This window comes from Mesoplodon mirus (genome assembly GCF_964341445.2).
Source record: "Mesoplodon mirus genome assembly, chromosome: 5".
Classification (NCBI taxonomy): Eukaryota; Metazoa; Chordata; class Mammalia; order Artiodactyla; family Ziphiidae; genus Mesoplodon; species Mesoplodon mirus.
The window spans coordinates 1,136,941-1,151,483 of NC_138980.1; positions in this window are offsets into that span (position 1 = coordinate 1,136,941).

Sequence of the window (14,543 nt, forward strand, 5' to 3'; positions counted from 1 at the left end):
AGGTCACAGGCTGAGCTGCTCTGGGCCACCATTTAGATTGAAGATCACAGGGGATCAAGCCTCTCCCCACCCCAACCCCAGGCCCAAGGTTTGAGTTTGTTTCTCCATGGGGGAACAGTGTCATGGGTAGGGTGCCTTCAGGACACACTGCCCTAGGACCTGTCTGCTATTCTCTTCCTCTCCCTGAGGAGGAAGGCACACACCCTCTCCTTGGTTCCTAACCAGTCAAATCATTCCACCTGGTGACTTTTTCCTGGCTCCTCCCTTGCCTGGACCACTTTCCCCACTGCCTCCAGTCACTGCTTCCAGTGGCAACCTCCTACCCTAAATGCCACCTTCTCAGTGGGGCCTTCCCTGAGCACCCCCTCAGGAAAATCCCCAGGCACTGGACATCACCTTATTTTAGCCCTTCCTGCAAAAGCCCACAGCCCAGCCCAGAAGGGCCATGGGGGCGAGAGGGGGGCTTCTGAAAGAAAAGGAGCTCAAAGAGTCAGTGGTCCTGGGGAAATAAAGCTACGGAGGAGACATGGTTGGAGAGTTAGGTAATGCCAAGTTGTGGGCTACCTGGGAGCCCCGGGGCCCTCCTGCATGGCTGCTGGAGGGCAGGAGCGGCCTTTCTGGGCTGGGCTGCTCGCACTAGAAGGGGGAGGGGGGACACGACAGGCCCTGCGGGGGCCATCGAGGGGGCGCGGGCTGGGTTGGACGTTACCATGCTGTGCGCACGGGACCGTGGAGACGGCTCTCACCTAAGCTGAACCGGGAAAGGGAAGCCGAGGGAGGCCCAATACCGGGTGATGTTTGTAAATACGTATCTCAAAGCCCGGCGCCCAAGATCAAAACAAGCATGAGGGCTTCCCTGGTGGCGCAGTGGTTGAGAGTCTGCCTGCAAATGCAGGGGACACAGGTTCGAGCCCTGGTCTGGGAGGATCCCACATGCCGCGGAGCAACTGGGCCCGTGGGTTACAACTACTGAGCCTGTGCGTCTGGAGCCTGTGCTCCGCAACAAGAGAGGCCGCGATAGTGAGAGGCCCGCGCACCGGGATGAAGAGTGGCCCCCGCTTGCCACAACTAGAGAAAGCCCCGCACAGAAACGAAGACCCAACACAGCAAAAATAAATTAATTAATTAATAAAACTCTTACCCCCAACATCTTAAAAAAAAAAAAAAATCATGAGATCAGACGGGCGGCGCCAGGGACCTCTCCCGTTGAGACCCCTGCCCTGCGCCTGCCCGGAAGGAACCTGCGGCCCGGAGCGGAAGCGGCCGGGGCTCGGGCCAAGGTGGGGTCCCTAGAGGGGGGCCGCGGGCCGCCTGGGGGAAGGCTGATCCGACCCCCGCAGCGTCCGCCAGCCAGCGCCTTCCCCTCCAACATGTGTCCTTGGGCTCCCGGCGCCGGGCGGGGTCCTTGCCTGACTGAAAAGCCGGCAGGGCCTTCGGTTTTCCCTCACGATAGGGAGCGCACACCTCGCTCTATGCGTCAGATCCGCTGGTCAGAAGTGGTCTGGCCAGGCCGCCGGGTCTCAGGTCCCCTAAGACACTTAACGAAGTTAAGTAGAACCTGCCTGCCTCTGCCTGGGGTGCGGGGGGGGGGCGTGTAGCGGGGCTCGGACGAGGGTCACAACTGGGATCCGAAAGCCCCGGCCCTCGCCGGCCTCTCCGGTCGTCGGTGGAGACCTACCCCTGGGCGCACAGGGCCCGGGACCCCCAAAGCAGAGGACCAGCCTGACTGCGCAAGGTTCTGGAAAAATCAAGGGAGGAGCCATGAGGTGTGGGGGAGAGGAGCTGTGAGGAAACCGCTTGGCGACCCCTGCCGGTAAGTGGTGCCCCCGGCGGGTCCAGGCCGGAGCCCCGCGGGGGTGCCTGGTCCTTCAGGACAGGTGGACAACAGCTCAAGGCAGAGGGGGAGGAGGAGGCGCGGGAGAAGGTGCGGGGGCTCCCAGCTGGGCTCGGGGCAGCAGAGGTCAGCGTAGCAGTCTCCCAGGAGCGCCACGCCCAGGCCCAGCAGTGAGAGGGTGCCCGGGGGGCGGGAGCCGCTTTCCCGACCTGGTTGGGAGTTTAGGATCACTTGGAACGGGCGGCCACTGCCGGTCAGGCACAGGGCCCTTCCCCTCCTCTCTCCGTCGAAAACTTTATGGAAAAGTTATCTGGCGTTCTCTCGTGCTCCGAAGTCCTGGTGCACGGCCCCTAGGGTCAGGCTCCGGCACCCGCCAGTGCTTCTCTGGGAGGGGTACTTAAACGGTCGCCACCGCGCCCGGCCCTACACGCCCCGAGCAAGCTCCTCTCTCTCGCCGCTCGGCCTCATGGCTGCGGCTGGCTCTCGCCACGGCCCTGCGCGCCCTCTGCTGCTGGCGCAGGCTCTGGGCACGCCCTTTGCTCAGCCTGGGTGCCCGCGCCTGGCATTTGAGGGAGCTCAGGTAGCGTTTGCGGGGTGCGTGGGGGTCGTGCGAGTGTTGGACGTACCGTGTATTCCTTATCGTGTAACCCTGACTCTCTGGAGCTGCGGCGGCGCGGTCCGCCTCGGACCTCTTGGAAAACCGTATCCCGGGCGCCCCCTTCCCGTGACGGCCGCGTCGCGCAGGAGCCACCAAACCTGCCCGCGAAAAGAAGAGGCCATGAGCACGGGCTCTGCGGGGGCCGCGGTGCAGGGCTGCATTGCTCCAGTCGCCCTATCGTGGTGGCAAAAGGGTGTGACCGGGGCTTCCCTGGTGGCGCAGTGGTTGGGAGTCCGCCTGCCGATGCAGGGGACACGGGTTCGTGACCCGGTCTGGGAGGATCCCACATGCCGCGGAGCGGCTGGGCCTGCCGTCCGGAACCTGTGCTCCGCAACGGGAGAGGCCACAACAGTGAGAGGCCCGCGTACCGGAAAAAAAAAAAAAAAAAAAGAAGGGTATGCCCGGGCTTCGCGGAAGCGACCGGGCAAGGGGAGAGTGTGCCCTGGCCCTGGCGGCTGAGGCAGGGTCATCAGCAGCCGCTCTGGCTGGCGCCCAGTAGTAACTGTCTGGCAGGCCCTGAGCGGAGGACAGAGTGGAGGACTGGAGAGCCCACAGAGCCTGAGCTTCTCGGGGACGTGCTAAAGTTGGCAGGATGGCAGCCCCTGCGACCTGGTGAAAAGCATGTCAGGTGGGGAGAAGTCCGCAGGGCATGGGTCACAGCTACTGAGAAGGGCACAGCCCCCTCACCCCCAGGGATCCACACTCTTCCACTCTCAGACTGCAGTTGTAGAGGAGGAGCTGAGGTTCCCTTAGACAAGACTTCTGGAGAGAGAAGGGGGCTAAAGCCCCTCCCCAGCCCTGGATTTTGCATTCCCTAGTCCGCTTGTTAACACCTGGGCTTATGGACTCTTTAACCAATAGAAATTGGTAAGAGGCCAGGCCAGAAATTCAGGCAAGGCTTTATTGGGATTCCTGCTGCAGCAGAAGGGAGCGAAAACAAGTAACAGGTTCTCTTGCTCCCTCTCTCAGGGGATGGGGGAGGGGGGGTGCAAACTGGTTCCTTAAATGGGGTGACAGTAGGGGCAGATTGGTGCGTCACTCTGGAGGGGTGGCTTGGGTGTCTGCCCATTCCCTTGGTGGTGCTGTGTGCAGGGATCATGCCTGGTACCCTGTTTTTGCTCCAGGCACCTCAGAAGTGGCGGTTGGGTTTTGGCCTTTCTGTATCTTATCGTTCATAATTTGCCCCAATTGTGCAAGCATGCAGTTTCTTTTAGTCCCTTATAGTTTGTATTTTGTTGCTGGAGAAGATATTTGTCCAGGTGCAAGCACTGCTGTAAAGGGTCCCAGTTCCCAAGTCCCAGCCTATCACCCTCACCCTGCTCAATTTCCATCCCTTTTCTAGATGGAAATTTTCCTTTGGAGGTCATTTCTCCCCTGCCATTGTGGGTAGGGTGGGGTATGCACATGACCCAGGCTTGGCCAGAGCATTTGTAGCCCCCTGGGTCAGGGATGGTCATGGAAATGCCCACTGTGGCCACCTGAAAGCAGGAGCTTGCCTGTAAGCTTCTGGGTCCCTGCAGGCTGAGTGCTGGATCATGAAATGGCTTAAACCAGTTGATTTTGGTCTTGGTCAGTTGTATCCAAGAGTACTGAACCACCACCTCCCCACACGCCGTGCTTGCCACAGGGTTCCCAATGGCAGTGATGGTCACCACAATGCGGACCAGAAATAGGGGGGTCAGCTGTGGCCATGCCATGCCCTCAAACCACCAGCAGTTCCTGTTGATTGTGCTTCCCCAAAAATAAAAGTAATAACACTCTTGTAGTGCTCCTCTTATGCTGGGGAGCATTCTCAATTTTTTATATATGTTAACTAACCTTCTCCCTTGACTTGAGACCACGTGATTAGCTCTGGCGAAGCACCTGAGACAGAAGAGCCATTTATTTATTTGCCAAAGCATTTATTTATTTGCCAAAGCATTTATTTATTTGCCAAAGCCAGAGCTTCTAAAGCTCTCTTTCTCTTTTCCAGGGAAGCCTTCAGTGTTCAGGTGGTTACTCCTGGAGCCTGGGCAGGAACTACCAGACCCTCAGGCTTTGAAAAATATACCTTTATTAAGTCATAGAGACTTGGGGTTATTGAAGCAGCATAATCAAGCCCATCCAGACTGATTATTATCCCCAGTTTACATGTCGATGAAATGTGCACAGAAAGGATAAAGTAACTTGCCCGAGGTCACACAGCTTGTGTCAAGTGGAGCCAGTATTATGAACCCAGGCAGGCTGTCTTTCTAGTCCACGCTCTTGACCTCACTGATGAAAAATCTTCTAAAGAATGTCCTGAACCCACTTACTTTTCATTTCCAATCCCCGTCCCCCATTCCAGACAAGGTCTCTCCTAGCTGCCTATGTCAGGGCAGAGAACCTTTTCCTCTACCCTCTTAGATTTAGTACTTGGAGCCTGTGAATTAAACCAACAAAAGACAGATGAGCAAGAAAATGTTTTTATTCATGTACTAGACAGTTATAATTTGGGGCTTATATACCAATTTAATGGGGGTAGCAGAGAGGGAAGAGGGGGAGAAAGGTACTTATGTGGAAAACACATGCCTTTTAGGAAGGATAAATGGGTCCTTAGGAGAATATGTGGGAGTTTTGTGACAACGTCCATTTGGGTTAACAGGTGAAAAGAGTCAATCTGTTGCTGAAGGCAAGTTTGTGTGCCTGATGCACAGTGAGGCCAAACAAACCAAAACGTTGGAGTCCAGAGCAGAGAAAGGTTTATTGCAGGGCCACACAGGAGAACGCATGGCTCCTGCCGAAAAAACCCCAAACTCCCCAAAGGGTTTCAGCAAAGCATTTTTAAAGGCAAGGTGAGGGAGGGGCGTGGTTGTTTGTTGTAAACTTCTTGGTGCAGGAATCCTTTATCCTTGTACCTGTCTACATAGGTCAGGTCACAACGTTCCTGTAAACCTCCAGCAAGACAAATGTTATTCTCTGTTCTGCAACTTTTTCTCTCTATGTGAATGGAAAAGTGTTATACCCTTAAAGGTCAGAGCCTTGAGAATGGGCTATCTTGTATATTTCAGGCTATAGGCAACATTCTTAACTCAAACGTTAAAGTAAAAGAAACATCTAATATGGAGTCAGATTTGTTCTTCCCTATTACAAATCTTTCCCTACCTAGTTGCTCCCAGGGAGGGGATTTAGGACACTGGAATTCTTTGGGGAGGCTCTGCTTTTAGGCAGATAAAGGAGTTCCAGGAGAAAAAAAAAAAAAAAAAAAAAACTATCCTTGAATGCCTTCAGCTCAAAATAATTTTTATGTCACAGTGGCACATCCTGGACCCCCTTCTCTACCACAGACCTGGCTGGTCTTCCTGCTTCCTATCACTCTCTCCAGTTCCTTCTCCATGCCTGCCAAAGCGATCATTTCAAAATGCACATATGACTCTCACTCCCACCACAGCCCCCACTCCTCTCCCTGCTTTTGATGGATCCCACAGTTCCAAGGGTAAAAACCCAAATCCCTGACGAGGCGTGCTAGATGCTGGCGCTCTGCTGTGCCCCTGTGGTTCCAGACCTCCTCTCTCAGTGAGCTCTACCAGGCTGGCACTGATTGCTTATGCTAATCAATACTGTACTGAGGCAACTCCTTTTCTCCCCTGGGTCACACAGCTAACCTCACTTTCCCAGGGAGGCCCTCTGTCCTTGTGTGGTAATGCCCCACATTATAAGCTTTCTGAGCCCCATGGACCTTACCTTCCCAGCACTGGGCACAGTGGCTGCAGATGGGACTCTGGCAGGGCAGGGACTAGGTCGATGTCAGTGCACAGTGCTTCTATGCCACCAGTGACTCAAGCATGATCTGGCACAGGTGGACACTCAGAACATTTGTTATGAATGAATAAGGAAATGCGGTTGAGACAGGCTGGGACCTGAAACCTGGGACCCTTTGCTGCAGTGCTTGCATCTGGACAGACATCTCCTCCAGCAACAAAATACAAAGAAACTGTAAGGGACTAAAAATAACTGCCTGAGCATGCATAGTTGGGGCAAGTTATGAATAACAAGATACAAAAACCCAACTGCCGGGCTTCCTTGGTGGCGCAGTGGTTGAGAATCTGCCTGCTAATGCAGGGGACACGGGTTCGAGCCCTGGTCTGGGAGGATCCCACATGCCGCGGAGCAACTAGGCCCGTGAGCCACAGCTACTGAGCCTGCGCGTCTGGAGCCTGTGCTCCCGCAACAAGAGAGGCCGCAATAGTGAGAGGCCTGCGCACCGCGATGAAGAGTGGCCCCCACTTGCCGCAACTAGAGAAAGCCCACGCACAGCAACGAAGACCCAACACAGCCAAAAATAAATAAATTAATTAATAAACTCCTACCAACAACATCTTCTTTAAAAAAAAAAAAAACCCAACTGCCACTTCTGAGGAGCCAGGAGCAAAAGCAGGGTACCACACATGCCCCCTGCACACAGCACCACCCAGGGGGTGGCAGACCACCTAAGCCACCCCTCAGGCTTGACCCCTGGACCCGCCCCTACCCTCACCCCATATAAGGAACGAGCTTGCCCCCGCCTCCGGAGCAAGCAACAGAAACTGTTAACTTGTTTTCACTCCCTCCTGCTGCAACACAGGTCCCAGTAAAGCCTTGCCTGGATTTCTTGTCTGGCCTCTTATCAATCTCTATTAATTAAGGAGTCCAAGAACCGTGGTCAGTAACACACTTTGTGGAGACTCCACAAAGGGACATTGTCTCCCTCCTGGGAGAGGATGTGGGCACCTGCAGGACCACTGAATGCAGCTGTCACCACACCTGGTAAGTCTCCCTTCCTGGTCCCCTCATTCAAGCAACGCTCTGCCCCTCCCCCTTTTACCCTTTTACCCTCACTGCTTTGCCCCTCCCTTTGTCCCCGTCCTCTCCTGATACCTGCTTCTCTCTCCGTCTTCTCCTCTCTCTGTCCTCTCCTACTTCTGGCCTATCCTTCTGAGAGAGTGGATGTTACACAGCTACAGATTCACTCCTCTCAGCTCGTGAGACCTGCTCCCTCTGGCTGGCAATGGTTCACCTTGATTGGTGACAGAGGTGGGAGAGGCTCCCCTCACACCATGCAGATCTTGGTCCAGCAGGCTCTCCCTGAATGGGAGATTTTTGAGAGTGATAGAAGTTCAAATCTCATCTCCTGTAGTGGCTAGAAGTCTTATCATCGCAATATGCTCACCTTTATTTTCCTGCTGCCAAGAGAAGTCCTGTTGGGAGGGACCAGGCTGAAGCAGCAGATTTCTATATACTGGTGTATGTGTGGGTCAGAGTCTCACCTGTGGGTTGGAGTCCCACAGACGACTTCCAACTGACTAGTTTCCAGGCTTGATCGCCCCGGTGGGCAATGGACAGGGTGCTCCCTCCTTCACTGGTCCTTTCTGGAAGCACAAAGTCTGGTGCCTGAATAGACACCCACAGGGGGCAGGTTGAAATGGCAATCCCTCTCTTTTTTTCAGTATTTTCTGTCCCTCCTCCCTTTACCTCTCCCTTGGTCCTCATACCTATACTCCCATCCCTTTCATCTTGCAGACTCCCTGTTGGCTCACCTTTTTCATGACCCCCCATACTTTTCTGTTTTGTGTTCCTAACTCTGGCTGGCAGAAGGGCCAGCTGAGAGAGGGGCTGTGCTGGACCAAGTCCTCCAGAGGCCACCTCGCCATAACACCATGTCTTTGTTTCTTGTTTGTGCCTTTAAGTTTCTGTCATTGGTACATGTTGAGTCTCAGTCAGTGAACGTCAAAGGATCTTTGTCTTACGTAGTTTTGTCTGTCCAACCGCTCCTGCAAGTCTCTGCCTCATTGTGGGCCCTGTGGAGCACTTAAGCCTTGAAATACAAACACAGCTCACATTGCCTGAGACTCCAGCCTTGGATTACTTAGTAGGACTTTAAAGAAGGGAGAGGGGGAGAAGGGAGCTTGCATTTCTCTCCCCTGCTTTTAAAATGTAACTGTTGTGCCTGAGCTCTCAGGAACTATCTGATCCATCTGTAGCCCCCAAGACTGAGGAGGAAAAAGAAAAAAGGAGGCCTTTTTAAACTCAAGCAGGAAAACTGTGGTCTCTGGTGCTGTCTGTCTTTATGTAAAAATCAACCTGTAAATGAGCTATATTTAATTGGCTTAAAGGAAATAAAGCACTTATATAAATTCTCAGAAATATAAAAGACACTCACCAGAATACAGTTCAGGTTCAGGTTCTTGTGATCTGGGAAATACCCAGTATTGAATTAATATCTGGATTAAAGTTAGCTTAAACTTGTAGGTTTAATTAATACAGACCTCTCTTTAGAGTCATCAACATTAAGTATAATACTTTTATCGTACCTAGGGTTACTGAAAGTCAATAAGTGCATATTGTTTCTGTTATAAAATTTGTCAAGAAGGAAGATAACCGGATATGATTAAACTTTTAAGTATATGTAACTGAGATAAGAGCTTTTTGGTAAACTCTATAGAAATAATTATATTTTGGAAATGTGCATCTAAAATAGTTTCTCCAAATTTTGGTAACTTGAAACTAAATTAAGTTAAATGATAGGAATTCATTGAATATCCAGGCCATTTCAAATAAGATAAAATATTGGAACATTAATTGCTATACAGGTCTAAATTTACCTACTTTTCTCTTACAAGAGGGAAATTAAATGTTTGGGTTTATTAGACACATGTCTTGTACCACACTGAGGAAAGAAATAGTGCTTTGGGAAGATGCATGTTTCTAGAGGTTATGGGATATTCCAATCAGAAAATGCTGGTATGACAAACAGTTTACAATTACTTGCTTCTTGTTTTTTTCTAGAGATTAAGACTTTAGGGCTTCCCTGATGGCACAGTGGTTAAGAATCCGCCTGCCAATGCAGGGGGACACGGTTTGAGCCCTGGTCTGGGAAGATCCCACATGCCGTGGAGCAACTAAGCCTGTGTGCTGCAACTACTGAGCCTGTGCTCTAGAGCACGCAAGCCACAACTACTGAGCCCACGTGCCACAACTACTGAAGCCCATGCACCTAGAGCCCGTGCTCCGCAACAAGAGAAGCCACCGCAATGAGAAGGCTGTGCACCGCAACAAAGAGTAGCCCCCGCTCACCACAACTAGAGAAAGCCCGCGCGCACAGCAACAAAGACCCAACGCAGCCAAAAATAAAGAAATTAAATAAATTTAAATAAAAAAGAAAAAGACTTTAAGGTTAAGAATTATAAGGAAAACATTTCAGTATGCAAGGAAAATGGGAAACATGTTTTCAGTAAATGAAGGTATGAGGAATGGAAATGCATTTTGTTAAAAGGAAAAAAAAAGATGATTTTGTCCTAGAGCTGGTTGTTTCTAAATGAAAAAGAAAATGAGGGACAGAATAATATATGATACATAAAGTTGGAAAAGGTTTGCTGGAAAAGGAAGATTGGGAAAAGAATTTTGTATGTGGTCAGGATTTTCTAAGATTGGACTCAATTTAATTAGGTAAATGGATTTTAAGAGTAGACTGGTACAGGATTTGGTTTCCCTCTCTCTTAAGAGAACAAAGTTTTCTTGGAATGCTGCTTTTGATAACAGACTGTGAGAATTTCTTTGCCTTTAAATAATTTGTTCCGTTTGCCCTTTGAAATCTTTTATCGTCACTTTGGTTAAATGAGTAAGTATTAAAGTGACCTGTGATCCTATCTGACCAAGTGTTTTAAAACTTTTTGATATTTTTGACAGACTTTCCAAATAGCAAATTCTAATTAAAGTTCTTTTGACCTCCAGCTAACTTTGGGATGCTTCAAGGGCCCCTGGATGGCCTTCCTAAAAATCTGGTATATCCTGATAAAGTGTTATCAGTCATAATTCTAGTTGTTATGACCAAGTTTCTTTGTCAATTGCATTGTGATCAGGTGTTCAACTGTGCCTTAATTTTAAGTCTTTTGCCATTCATAGACAGTTAAGCTGATGGTTCGCAAAAATGCTTCATCTTCAAGAAGATTCACAGAAAGAGCTTTTTTTTTTTTTTTTTTGCGGTACGCAGGCCTCTCACTGTTGTGGCTCCGGACGCGCAGGCTCAGCGGCCATAGCTCACGGGCCTAGCCGCTCTGCAGCATGTGAGATCCTCCCGGACGGGGGCACGAACCCGCGTCCCCTGCATCGGCAGGCGGACTCTCAACAACTGCGCCACCACGGAAGCCCAGAAAGAGCTTTTTGACAAGTACAGGTTTCTCATAACTTTCATATCATACCACTAAATTGGGTAAATGTGATGGCCTTATAAAACTGCTAAATAGGATTGAGTGAACTGATGGATGGTTACAATTTTTCAGTTTTGTCTGAGATATTACTGGCTTTTATTCTGTGTTTTCCAGATATAAGGAAACGCTTCCCCTCAAGCTAATTATAATTTACAGCAGTTTGGTAATTTACGCCCCAAAGTAGAATTGAAACATTTATCTTTCCCTCTACCTGATCCCTCCAGAAATGGGCAACTCAGAGGTTCCCAGCAGCTTTATCAGGTAAATACGAAAGGCCAGCTCCTAACAGGTGCAAGAATCTCAAAGTATTTTGGGGAGACCTCAAAAAGGGAGGAATTCATCCAAATCTGTAAGGCAAAATCTGTGATAAGTGCTTGGCATTGCTTTCCTGGCACTGAGCGGCCTTTTAAAGGTTTAGTCTGAGATTCCTTATGAAAAGTTCCAGCACAATCAATTGAAAATAACCTATATGATCAATTACACTTACATAAGTAATCAAGTCAAGTTTATTGATATCAGACTTAATTTGCAATCTAATAAATTGTAATTTGGCTGTACTTGGGAAAAACAAGGGTAATTTTAGAGAGAAAAAGATTGTGTTTCAGTGGACATCAAATTCTAATTCTGTTTTGAGGTCTGTATTTACTAAGACTACTTCTCAGATAGTTCTTTGTTGTCATGCTACATAATTGTAAGGTTTAATTGAACTATTATTTTTTAAATTGGGTTATAGTTGCTTTACAATGTTGTGTTAGTTTCTGCCGTACAGCGAAGTGAATCAGCTATATGTATATATATATCCCCTCATTTTTTGGATTTCCTTCCCACTTAGGTCACCACAAAGCATTGAGTAGAGTTCCCTGTGCTATACAGCAGGTTCTCATTAGTTATCTATTTTATATATAGTAGTGTATATATGTCAATCCCAGTCTCCTAATTCATCCCACCCTCCCTTTCACCCCTTGGTGTTCATACACTTGTTCTCTACATCTGTGTCTCTATTTTTGCTTTGCAAATAGGTTCATTTGTACCATTTTTCTAGATCCCACATGTGTGTTAATATACGATATTTGTTTTTCTTTATGACTTACTTCACTCTGTATGACAGTCTCTAGATCCATCCACGTCTCTACAAATGACCCAATTTCATTCCTTTTTATGACTAATATTCCACTGTATATATATACCACATCTTCTTTATCCATTCATCTGTTGATGGACATTTAGGTTGCTTCCATGTCCTGGCTATTGTAAATTTTTTTTAAATAAATTTATTTATTTTTGGCTATATTGGGTCTTCGTTGCTGCGCGGGCTCTCTCTAGTTGCAGTGAGCAGGGGCTACTCTCGGTTGCAGTGTGTGGGCTTCCCATTGCAGTGGCTTCTCTTGTTGCAGAGCACAGGCTCTAGGCACGCGGGCTTCAGTAGTTGTAGCGTGCAGGCTCAGTAATTGTGGCACACAGGCTTAGTTGCTCCGTGGCATGTGGGATCTTCCCAGACCAGGGCTCAAGCCGTGTTCCCTGCATTGGCAGGTGGATTCTTAACCACTGCGCCTCCAGGGAAGCCCTAAAGTCTTAATCTCTAGAAAAAACTAATTTAAAAAAAGAGAAATAATTCCTTAGTTTGGACTTCTAAAGTCCCTGTAGAGTGATAATGGGCCCTCTTTTATACCCAAAATCACACAGGGGCTCACAACAGCCCTAGGGATAGACTATAAGCTACACACTTCTTGGTACCCCCAATCTTCAGGGAAAGTAGAGAAAATGAACCATACTTTAAAGAAACCTTAGCAAAAAACTCTGCCAAGAGACTCATGTACCCTGGACCAACTTGCTTCCTATTGCACTCCTCAGGGTCCGTTGTAGCCCCCAGGAGTAGTCTGAGTCTTAGCCCATTTGAAATGACCTATAGGAGGCCTTTTCTTACTACTGACATTCTGCTAGATAAGGAAGTGAACCAGACCCTGAGATATATATATTTTTTAATATATTTATTTGTTTTATTTATTTATTTTTGGCTGCATTGGGTCTTCGTTGCTGCACATGGGCTTTCTCTAGTTGTGGCAAGCGGGGGCTACTCTTCGTTGTGGTGTGTGGGCTTCTCATTACGGTGGCTCCTCTTGTTGCAGAGCACGGGCTCTAGGTGCACGGGCTTCAGTAGTTGTGGCACGTGGGCTCAGCAGTTAAGGCTCATGGGCTCTAGAGCGCAGGCTCAGTAGTTGTGGCACACAGGCTTAGCTGCTCTGTGGCATGTGGGATCTTCTCGGACCAGGGCTCGAACCCGTGTCCCCTGCGCTGGCAGGTGGATTCTTAACCACTGTGCCACCAGGGAAGTCCCGAGATATATTATTAATCTAGGACAAGGTCAGAAAGCAGTCGAGGACTATGCCAACAGGCATTGCCAGCTCCCACTAAAAATACAGTGGAAGGGGCAGTTCCTTCACAAGTAAACCCCGGGGACCAAGTTCTTAAAACCTGGAAAGAAGCGTCCCCGAAGACCAACTATGGCTAAAATGGAAGGGCCCCTATAAAGTAATTTTAGCCACCCCCACTGCTGTCAGACTGCAAGGGATAGCTAGTTGGGTACATTTGTCCAGACTAAAGCTTTTTCCTCCAAAAACCCCAAAGGTCACAACAGAAGAACATTACACCTGTGAGCCAGTGGAAAATCTGAGATACCTATTCAGAAGACAGGCACCATCGACAGATAAGTAAAATGATGTGGCGGTTTGGACTCCTATGTGCCATCCTTGCTATTGTAACTCTGGCTTGCCTTCTACCACTTTGCTCAGCCACCCCCACCAGGGAAGCAGCTCCTTTGTCTGCGCTGGGTTTACGGGAAACAGTCCACTACAGAAATGCTCCTCCTATTGACTCTGTCTACCTTACTAGTCCCTGTAACCAGGGGATAATGGCAAGAAAACTCACTTATCAACATTTCTAGAATCATATCCTAAGGAGACTATTTCAAAGAATGCTGGATGTGCCATCAACACCCCCAGCTGGCTACTGGCCCTCCTCTTGCATTTCCCCTGAACCTGCTGGTTCCAATGGGAATTAACAATCTAAATCAGGGACAATTACCACCCCCACGACCATCTGCTGGTCACAATTGCACCTTCCAGGGGGCTATTCCAATGCTTTAACCTGACTCTTCCATACAACTGGACGTGAGGTGTGGGGCATGCTATGTTAAATTGCACAAATGGCATTTGTTTCACAAGTCCCATGAACCCCCCAAGATATAATTACACCAGGTATCCTGCCTCTTCTATAAACTGTATCTACAACCTTACTCACTGGTGCCCTGTTTCAAATTATGGCCCCATACCCCTAAACAACACAGAAGGGGAATGTGAGTGGTGGAAAAGAAATGTCGTATCCACCTGGTCAATCCACTTCAACCCGCCTGTGGGACTCTTTGCTGTCGAGTGCAACCCTCTGATGGTACCAGCAGGATCACGCACAACCATCTTGTTAAAAATATCATAGAGCTTTATATGCTTAATTATCAACATAGTGGTCTGCTGTCCCCTAATTATTCAAGTACTAACCACAGTTATGTCCTTCAAGGACTGTCCGCTCTTAACAACTGTGAGACAGACATCCAGGTCTGCATCCCTGAAGGGTTTGTTTTCCTCTGCAGACACCCAAACCAATATGTGTTATGGAATTATGGTCAGGCCCTGTCCTTTTTCCAACCAAGCTATGGCCTATAAATGCATTGATAGTGTCCACTTCATAGGAGAGTGCACTCTAGGGACTACAGGAATACGAGGGATTTTTTAAATCTATTAACAGGACCACTCCAGCTCACCACTGAACCCAGAGAGCACCAGGAATGGTCTTA